The sequence below is a fragment of the Coptis chinensis genome, chromosome 2, assembly GCF_015680905.1.
Source record: "Coptis chinensis isolate HL-2020 chromosome 2, ASM1568090v1, whole genome shotgun sequence".
In the NCBI taxonomy this organism is placed as follows: domain Eukaryota; kingdom Viridiplantae; phylum Streptophyta; class Magnoliopsida; order Ranunculales; family Ranunculaceae; genus Coptis; species Coptis chinensis.
The window spans coordinates 59,026,056-59,035,783 of record NC_141457.1 but is presented as its reverse complement, the minus strand read 5'-3'; the positions used below and the strand labels follow the sequence as shown (position 1 = coordinate 59,035,783).

The window sequence follows — 9,728 nt, the reverse complement described above, 5'->3', positions numbered from 1 at the left end:
TCCTGCTAGCTGAAGAAAGATTGCACAGTAAGCCAACTTGAAACAAATATATATAGAGTGGAAACTCCCCCCTCTTAAGTTCAATCAGCTTCCTTTCAAAATACACTAACACCTTAAAATGTCACTAGAACCTTAACACTATGGGTTTTTATATCACTTTTATGGTTTCTTTATGTTCTTTTTTCCAAATTACAACATTTCAAGTCACCACAAAATATGGCAGCATAGAACTCCAGAATTTGAGCGCAATGGGTAAGAAGTTACATCCAAAACACTAAGATGAAGAACCCTAAATTACATCCAAAAAGTTCCTAGATAAAATTCAGGAAAACCTAATAAACACGTAAGAATTAGGTATAGTAATCATTTACTTGCATATAATAGAAAATATAAATGAATCTAGGTTCGTAGGATTAAACTCTACAAAGATCTCTAGATAACATACCCTCAATGTGGGTGTTGTGTGCAACTCCAAAGAAAAGAGGAGAACGCTCGTCTCTGTGGGGTGAAGTTTGCAAGAGCCCTGATTGTTTCTTTCCTCAATGTGATTAACTTTTGTGTCCCCTGATCCAGCTACTGGCTCAACCACACATTTTCTTCTCGTTACCTCCAAACAAACAAAAAATAATAACAAGAGGTAGATTGGCAAGACCACTACATGCAACATTCAATATCTTTGACATAATAATCAAGGCAAAAAGCACAAAACACACACACAAATACACACCAAAAAAAAAAAAAAAAAAAAAAAAAACTAGCAACAACTAAACAAAATACAACTCTTAGCTCAGACCACCAAATGCAAAAGAAAACACAATCATCACCAGATTCTTAGCTCAGACCATCAAATGAACCTACCAAGTACCTACATCACACATTGTTCCCAATGGGAACACCAATTCCAATGGGCGTTAACCCCTGAACAATGAGTAGTCTATGCCCAAGCAACTTCTTTTTTGTTTTTATACTATAAAGACTTACTGACCCATTTACTAGAGGTAACCTAGCACTGATATTTAAGAAATCCACCAGAAAACAATTCCCTGAAAATACTGAAAAGGCACAAATATGAGTCACAATTTTCACCTCGGGAATGAAATCTATTAGGAATTCAGGTATAAGTACAACACCGTAATTATAGCCAAGATCTGCACGCTTGCAAATCACATCTGTAATGTGATGTGGTCAGTAACATTTTTCAAAGTCTGTTTCTTCGCAGTAACCTGAGCAAAATAAAGATTCATAAGATCCACACCATCAATATATCTCGTTGTACTATTCAAATTTCTCAAGGTCTCAAGGTTCATCATAAAAACAAATCCCACTAAACACGACAAGAAAGCAACAAAAGCATTTGATTTTTGGCTTAGGGAATGGTTCCATTTACCCCTCTTTTTAACAAAAGCTTAAATCACCCAATTAGAAACTTCAGATCCAACCAATACTTGTGGATTTGAGGTTTGCAGATTGCAGAATCATAATTAGCTTTTCTACCTATATAATCCTTATCCTGTCTTTGCCCCTAACTGAATGTCTTACCATTACTAACTTACTACAATATTCTTGCAAATAATTTTTACAAAATAAAACCTTCTATTTCTGGAGATAAGCTTTGTTTCGTACAGTTACAAACTAATGGCGCAGAAGATAACACCAAAGGCCAAGATTTAGGTCTATTAAGGGAATTTCAGTTTTGATAATTGCTAATGCAAATCCTAATAACTATAAAGGTGCCAATGCAAAATAATCCTATAAGCAGTAGTAGAATTAATGTCGAGATCATACCACAAAGTTTTAGTTCAATGAACTATAGAAAATTCTGATTGATTGAGCATTATTTTCATAGTTGAATTTGGTGATTTTTTCAAAGATATAATTGTTAAGTATTTTAACTAAGGGAGAGTGCACTATCTAAAGAGTTTTGAAAACGTTGTCACTCGGGCACAAAGGTGACTCAATAATAGTTAACCAGGATATCAACCCCTACAACACTAAAAGGGTGGGTCATATGATACCGTTAACAACTTTGCTTTGAACAGTTTACGTGGTTTCCTTGTCCAATTCCAATAACTTCCACTACATTGTCCATGTCCAATATAGATGGGATCTTATCTGAAATTCTGGAAATGACATTTAGGTGCAACCCAAGAGAAGGGAAGGGAAACTTATCATGGTTTGTATGACATAACCAAAACAAACAAATCAAACTATAGGACATCGTGTGAAGGTTTTAAATCCACATTTCAAAGGTGAAAGGGGAAATGTCTTTCACCACTTGCATTTATACAAGCAAAGCTTTCATTACATAGCATAGCAAAAAAAGTCACAAGGTACCTCTTCTCCAATAATAGTAACATTTAGATGAGTCTGCAAAGCACTCTCCAACGTAATGTGAGAAGTAGCACAACCCATTACCTGTACGACTGCAGAAAAAAGGAGATTTTAAAGACTACTGAGACATGAACAATCATGGAAAGGGCATACGAAAAAATAACTAGTAAACTTAAAGTGCAGGTGACCAAAATGTAAACCAAACAACAATTTCTTATCTCAAACAATTTCTTATCTCAAAACAATCAATATGAATTGCCAAATTGAACTCCATATGCGTATAATACGGTTACTTTTACATAATAAAATTGAAAACTCAATCCCAGAAGGTGTTGTTTTAGTTTTCAAATATGCAAAAAAAATATAGAATATAAAGCCTAAATGTCTAACCTGAATAAATTACTCAAGTGCTACTGCAGGTGCAGAATGCCTATTTGATTTAAATACAGCTACATATCCACATATATGGCAACAATCTTCTCCACTAAACACGCATGCACGGAAATGCCAGAGTCTCCAATCTCCAAGTCTTGTAGAAAATAATAGAAAGACCAGATATTTTGATAATTGAAAGACAGCAGATGACGTCCATTTAAACTAACCCAAAAAAGTTACCCAATGACATATACATCATGATTGTAAGTTCTACATTCAGTTATACTTATCTTTTGTTTCCAACGTAGATATTAACGTGACACTTGTTTGAAAACCCTAAAAATAAAATATTATAACATCTGAGCATAAGATCTACATTTAAACGAATGTTACTAATGAATCCCCATATGGTTTTACATTCAACAAATAATTCAACTCTACCAAAATAACAAAATATTGTTAATGGTGCAGGTGTTAACTTGGCATTTGATTAGGATTGAAAGTAAACCCAGAAAGAAAAAAAGGAAGAAGAAAAATATCAGATAACATATATCATGGATATGGAATCATCCTCTTACAGTGAACAAAAGCAAATCAGTAGGTAGACAACTAAAAGCTCACAATTTATTCAATGAAATGCAAGTCGGACATTTGATACTTTTCTTAACATTGTTATGTGCATTCCCTGTTAGCCTGAATAACACAAACCCAAAACACTTAAAATCATCAAAATTCATCATAATTCCAAATACCAAACACCAAAAAAGTTAATAACAAAAACAAACTTACCCTTTAACAAACGCATCCCGTATATAGCAAAAATCTGCATACTTCTATTATGTTTTACATTTCGAAAGTACAACCTGTCATGCCTCTGCACTCAAAGAAAACAGTCCCAACTTTCCATCATCATACAATGCATATGATGAAAAATCATAACTCTGAATTAAGATCTGCAAAACCACGATCCCACATGGCAAAGGTCACGATATAGAGATTCAAACACAAGACGGATTGACCTACCATTCGATCCCACCCAACATGGCAAAGGTCACGATATAGAGATTCAAACACGAGACGGATTGACCTGCCATTCGATCGCACCCAACATGGCAAAGGTCACGATATCGAACACGAGAGACTTGACCTGCCATGCGAGCGCACCCAACATGACAAAGGTCACGATATAGAGATTCAAACACGAGACGAATTGACCTGCCATGCGAGCGCACCCAACTTGGCAAAGGTTACGATAAACAGATTTGAACACGAGACGGATTGACCTGCCATGCGAGCGCACCCAACATGGCAAAGGTCAAGATATGGAGATTCGAACACAAGACGTGTTGACCTGCCATGCGAGCGCATCCGACATGGTAAAGGGAATTGACCACGGGACCACAGGCATGTTGATGCGAGCTTAGCTGACATGCAAAGGTCACAAGATAGAGATTCAACCACCATACCACATGCGCAACGTGTTCCACCAGCTTTAGGCAGAATTGTTGATCTTATTACGTAAACAAATAGAATCAAATTACTAGATGAAGTGAACAAGTACCTTGTAACTTGTTTAGATTGACACAATACTTTTAAGCAAAAATAGAAATGGATACATTGTTAGTTATACATAGAACAACTACCTAAAAGAAGCCAAAAAATTAGGTAGTGTTATCATGAACGGGTGAACCACAGCCAGACATATATAATGAATAAGAAATCAACCTCTAACCGTGAACCAAAGCAAATCAGTAGGTAGACAAATAAAAGCTCACAATTTATTCACTGAAATGCAAGTCGGACATTCGAAATGTTTCTTAACATTGTTACATATATGTGCATTCCCTGTTAGCCTGTATAACACAAAACCAAAACACTTAAAATCATCAAAATCCATCATAATTCCAAATACCAAAAATCAAAAGCGTTAAAAACAAAAACAAACTTACTCTTTAACAAACACATCCCATATATAGCAAAGATCTACGTACTTCGATTTTGCTTTACATTTCGAAAGTACAACCTGCCATGCCTCCGCACACAAAGGAAACAGTCCCAACTTTCCATCATCATACGATGCCCATGATGAAAAATCTTAACTCAGAATCAAGATCTGCAAAACCACAAGAAAAAAGTTGAAGACGGATTGACCTGCCATGCAAACGCACCCGACATGGCAAAGGTCAAGAAATGGAGATTCAAACACGAGACGGGTTGACCTGCCATGCGAGCGCACCCAACATGGTAAAAATCACGATACAGAGAATCAAACACAAGACGGGTTGACCTGCCATGCAAGCTCACCCAACATGGCAAAGGTCACGACATGGAGATCCGATCATGAGACGTGTTAACCTGCCATGCGAGCTCACCCAACATGGCAAAGGTCATGATATGAAGAATCAACCACGGGACCACAAGCATGTTTATGTGAGCTCAGCCAACATGCAAAGGTCACAAGATAGAGATTCGACCACCGGACCACATGCGCAATGTGTTCCACCAGCTTCAGGCAAAGGTGTTGATCCTATTAGGTAAACAAATAGAATCAAATTACTAGATGAAGTGATCAAGTACCTTGTAACTTGTTCAGATGAACACGACACTTCTGAGCAAAAATAAAAATGGATACATTGTTAAGTATATAGAACACTCCTATTACTCAGATTTTCCCAAACCGACTTCTAAACTACCACTAACATCAAAACTCCCTGACTCAATACGAAATACATAAGGCCAAGAAAAAGAATATCTATCATCCACATAATCAAAGAATCCCAAGGTTTGAATACTACTCTATTTGCAATATTTACCCTAGTTTAAATGTGAGAAAAAACACTAAGAAAAGCTTATAAATGTTTTTTTACAATGGAAATAAACATGAATCTTACATAAACAAAACTTATAATGGATCAAGACCTCATATTTTCTATGATCCAGAAATATTAGGCAAATCATACTGAAGACAAATAAAACTCACAGTAAGCACCGTCTCCTTCCACTACATATTCATCACTACCAAGTTGCACTTTTCATTCTTTTTCTAAATACTCTGATACACATTCCCTATTTGACCAAACATTTAAACTTATCAAAATTCATCAAAATAAAATAAAATAGTAAATTAAGCACAATAACACTCACTTTTTGTTTACATTCCTTATTTCAGGTGGAAAAGTTTACGCATGGCCGATAAAGGTCACGTGAGAACTAAAGATTGGATCTTTGCCAACATGACCAGTAGGTCCCCGAATGAAAACTTACCATTTCTACTTTCCAACACATTTTGCTGTAACAAAATAAAGATAATGTGGAGGGTAAGAAAATGAACTTGTGTTTCGTGGAGACGACTTGAGGACTAGCTTGTCCAAGAGAAAGAAATGGAAACCGCTGTGGTCAAGTTTTGCAACGGTCATAAATTATGAGTTACGAACCGATAGCCACCTTGGATCCTAGGATTTATGGGCTTTTTCCAATTACAAGGTTTTGTTTAATGGGCTTTTTTCTACTATAAAAAAAACCTGCATTTAACATGGCCTTAGAAAAAAAAAATTGTTTTTGGAGTTTGGAGCTAGTGAAATGTTATCTACACATTATCAACATAGATGTAGATAGATAGATATAGGGGTGCGTGTGGGGGGGCGGTCGCACCCTGAGATTAGAAAAACTCCACTACCACATAACTAATTGGCCTAGAAAAATCTTCAAACTATAAGGACTCACACTTCCCAATTATTTTAGCAAACTTCCACTACCGCACCCCCAAAATTTTCACAACTATAGAGAGAATATAATCAACAAAAAAAAAATTATGAAAAAAAAAAACTAATAAAAAATATTCTAATAAACCAACGTTTTTGTTTTTTACTTCTCTTTTTGCCCTTTACAAAATTATGACTTATCATTTATTTTGAGTCCAAAACCATTAAAAAGTAACAAATGTGTCCTTCAATATTTGATTGGTTAATGAAACTAAAACAAATAGTCAAAGGCCCAAAGCCCAACCGGTCAATTTGTATAATTCTAATCACCCGTAACAAACCCGTAAGCTCTCCCTTTTTTATTTCAGCCACAATTCTTAAACAAGCGACCTCAACCCAAAAAAATAAACAAAAAACAAAAAACAAATTTAGAAAGGACTTGCGATGCAACTTGTTACACGTTTGTCCTAATTATTTGTAAAACTCATTATCATTATCAATAAAATTTCCACTTAAAAAAATAATAATAATAATAATAATTTTTTACTTTCAATATTAATCTTTTATAGTTTTCTCCACATGGTAGTAGTGTTATATAGACTTATGGCATTATAGGAAGTTAATAATTTGTTGAATTGTTGTAGACTTGTGTACTAGATTATGTAGATATATATAGACATAGTAGTATCAATTAATGGCTTAAGTACTTAAGTAGTTAACTTCATCAATCCATATTAAATTCTTAGTAATCAACACACTCTAGTTTTGTTAATTGAAATAAATGCATAATTTTATTGATCTTTATTGTTTAGACCTTCTGACAAAAAAATAAATAAATAAAATTGCGTACTTTTTTTTTGGGTGAGATGGGGTGTGCACATAATCTCGCACCCCCTGCCTTAGAATCTTGGCTCCGTCCCTGTTTTTTGTACATCTTCCCATGCAATTGAATTAAGTTCAGGTCTCCAAGAAGGATAAATGAAGGGAAATTAGACCCCTGTACTAGGAAAGTGGCTACAATTATGAAATATTGCTATAATTGGCACTGATGAAGGATCAGGAGGAGGTGCTTTGGTGATAGAAAGAAATGTACAACATTGTCTTCTAGAAAGCACAACAAATGGGCAATTGTATGCGTTTGCAACAATTGTCCCATTATCAGGAAAGTCAATATAATAAGTTTGTGCGCATCTCACTTTATAATGGTCGAGCTGCTTAACTTTATTTTCCAATCTATCACCGAAAATAGCCTTCCATCTATCATCATATTTAAGTTTTTCAATCATATCACGCCTAACCTATTTCCAACCGATTTCTTCTTCCTCCCCCAAAGCAAATGCAATAGTCCTATAGCCACAATTCCCGTCACCTGCCACGTCAAACATCTCAAGGACAACATTTTTAAAAAAATTACCACATCCATCTAACACTTCATTGGTTTGACCAAAAGAAAAGGCACTCTGATGCCCGATAACTATCAAACTCTAATTTATAATGCAATAATTTTGTTAATCTTTATTGTTTAAACCTTCTGACCAAAAAAAAAATAAATAAAAAATAAATAAAAAATAAATAAATTTGCATACTTTTTTTTTGGTGGGGTGGAATGTGCACATAATCTCGCACCCTTAAAATCCTGGCTCTGTCCCTATATATGTATTTGAGTTATTGAAAAAGTAGTTTGGCTTTCTTTCATATTACTAGGATAATTAACCGAAGCATTGTATCTGTACTTCAAGAAAATCGGTATAGAAGGATATAGATTATAGAAATCTATAGTAAACACAACCAGAAAAGTGTGTTAACATGTCATCACCGGCATTAGTGCATTTCAATTTGTATTTCACTTTGCTTAGTGTGAAGCGATGAGCTTGAGGGTAAGAGCATCTCTAGGTGTAGTATAATCTCCAAATTTGAAGGCAAAATTTGAAGAAATTGGACGCAAATTTTGACCAGTTCTATGTGGTCGCAAATTTGGAGTAAGGTCTACCATGCGACACTACCACTATCGCCCCAAGTTGAAAAAAGTTGAAAAAAAAAACCCCACGCGACATTCCGACTGTGGCGCCAAATTGAAAAAGTAAAAAAATAAATAACTCATGCGACATTGGCAATGGCGCGGAGTGCTCGTCAAAGTCAAAAAAAAATTTGGGGCGACATTATCACTGTCGCTCCACATCTGCATCCAAAATCCCAAATTTGCTTCCAAGGATGCGGCTAGACAGGTGATGCGACCGAATTTGCTTCTACCTAGAGTTGGATTTCCGCAAAATTCCGAATTTTTGAAGCAAATTTAGAAAATTTGGGAGGTGATACTACCACCTAAAGATGCTCTAATGGTAATAAGTTGCTATGTCAAGGATAAATATTATTTCAAAACCACCCTCATTACATCACGTACAAATTGTGCACTCTGTTTCATAATGTTCTGCAAGTGCCGACAAGCAAAGTCTGATGATACCAGAGGTCTGGGGGTTGAACCCCGCCAGCATCAAAGAGTTATTGATCTGATTTAAAACAGGCTTGCCAATAAAAATAAAAAAAATGTTCTCGATAATGGACACATAATGCTTTAAAGTGCAAACCATCTTAGTATTTAACACAGAACCAAAGTCCTTTGAAAATCACCGACGACGGCACCCCTAGTTATTTAGTTCAACTGTTGGCCACCACTGAGCTTGTTTTCCAATTAGCCTGTCAAAACACCCGACTCCGTAGGACTTTTTTCACTTTTACACAACAAAGTGTATCTAAAATAAGACCTTTTTCATTCTCGCAAAGAATGTTCTAAGGTATCTCTACTCTGGGCTTTTCCGCTGGGACATGTTATTTGTTTCCTCAGGCTTCGGATATTGGATGCAATGCGTTGTGAATCTTTGCACTCCAGTGGCACATCTATATTACATTCTAAGGCTGTTGTGCTACAATATTTGGTTTTAGTTACTGCACCAAATTCTCAGGAGATAGACAATAACCATAGAAACGATAGTGACGATGCGTTTCAGTCTGAAACTTGTAGGACACCTTTGCATATTATCCATGATCAACTGCTCCTCATTACATATTATCTTTGAGAACTTCCAAGCTGATACTAGCTTATACCCCGCAGATATACATGCTTATTACTATTTGAAAGACTAAAGGAATCTACGTATCCATGTGGGTGTGAGAATTACAGTTCACAGAGACCCCTTTATTATGTTCGTTCGCTTATGCTTTGAGTGGCGCACAAGACATCAAGATCAAGACTGAAATCGGATTCAGAATCCTTAACGATTTTACAAGTGCTGAATTCAAAATCCAATATCATGAGTGTAACAC

General features: G+C 35.7%; 1 long non-coding RNA gene across 1 annotated transcript; it reads right to left on the bottom strand.

Annotated features, from left to right (window-relative positions):
* Window positions 1–425: 425 nt before the first annotated feature.
* On the bottom strand, window positions 426–2,879 carry LOC147516860 (uncharacterized). Its single transcript, XR_015213753.1, has 3 exons — window positions 2,722–2,879; window positions 2,335–2,423; window positions 426–607 (listed from the first exon to the last, which is right to left on the bottom strand). It is a non-coding gene; the product is annotated as an uncharacterized LOC147516860 (long non-coding RNA).
* Between the last annotated feature and the right edge of the window lie 6,849 nt (window positions 2,880–9,728).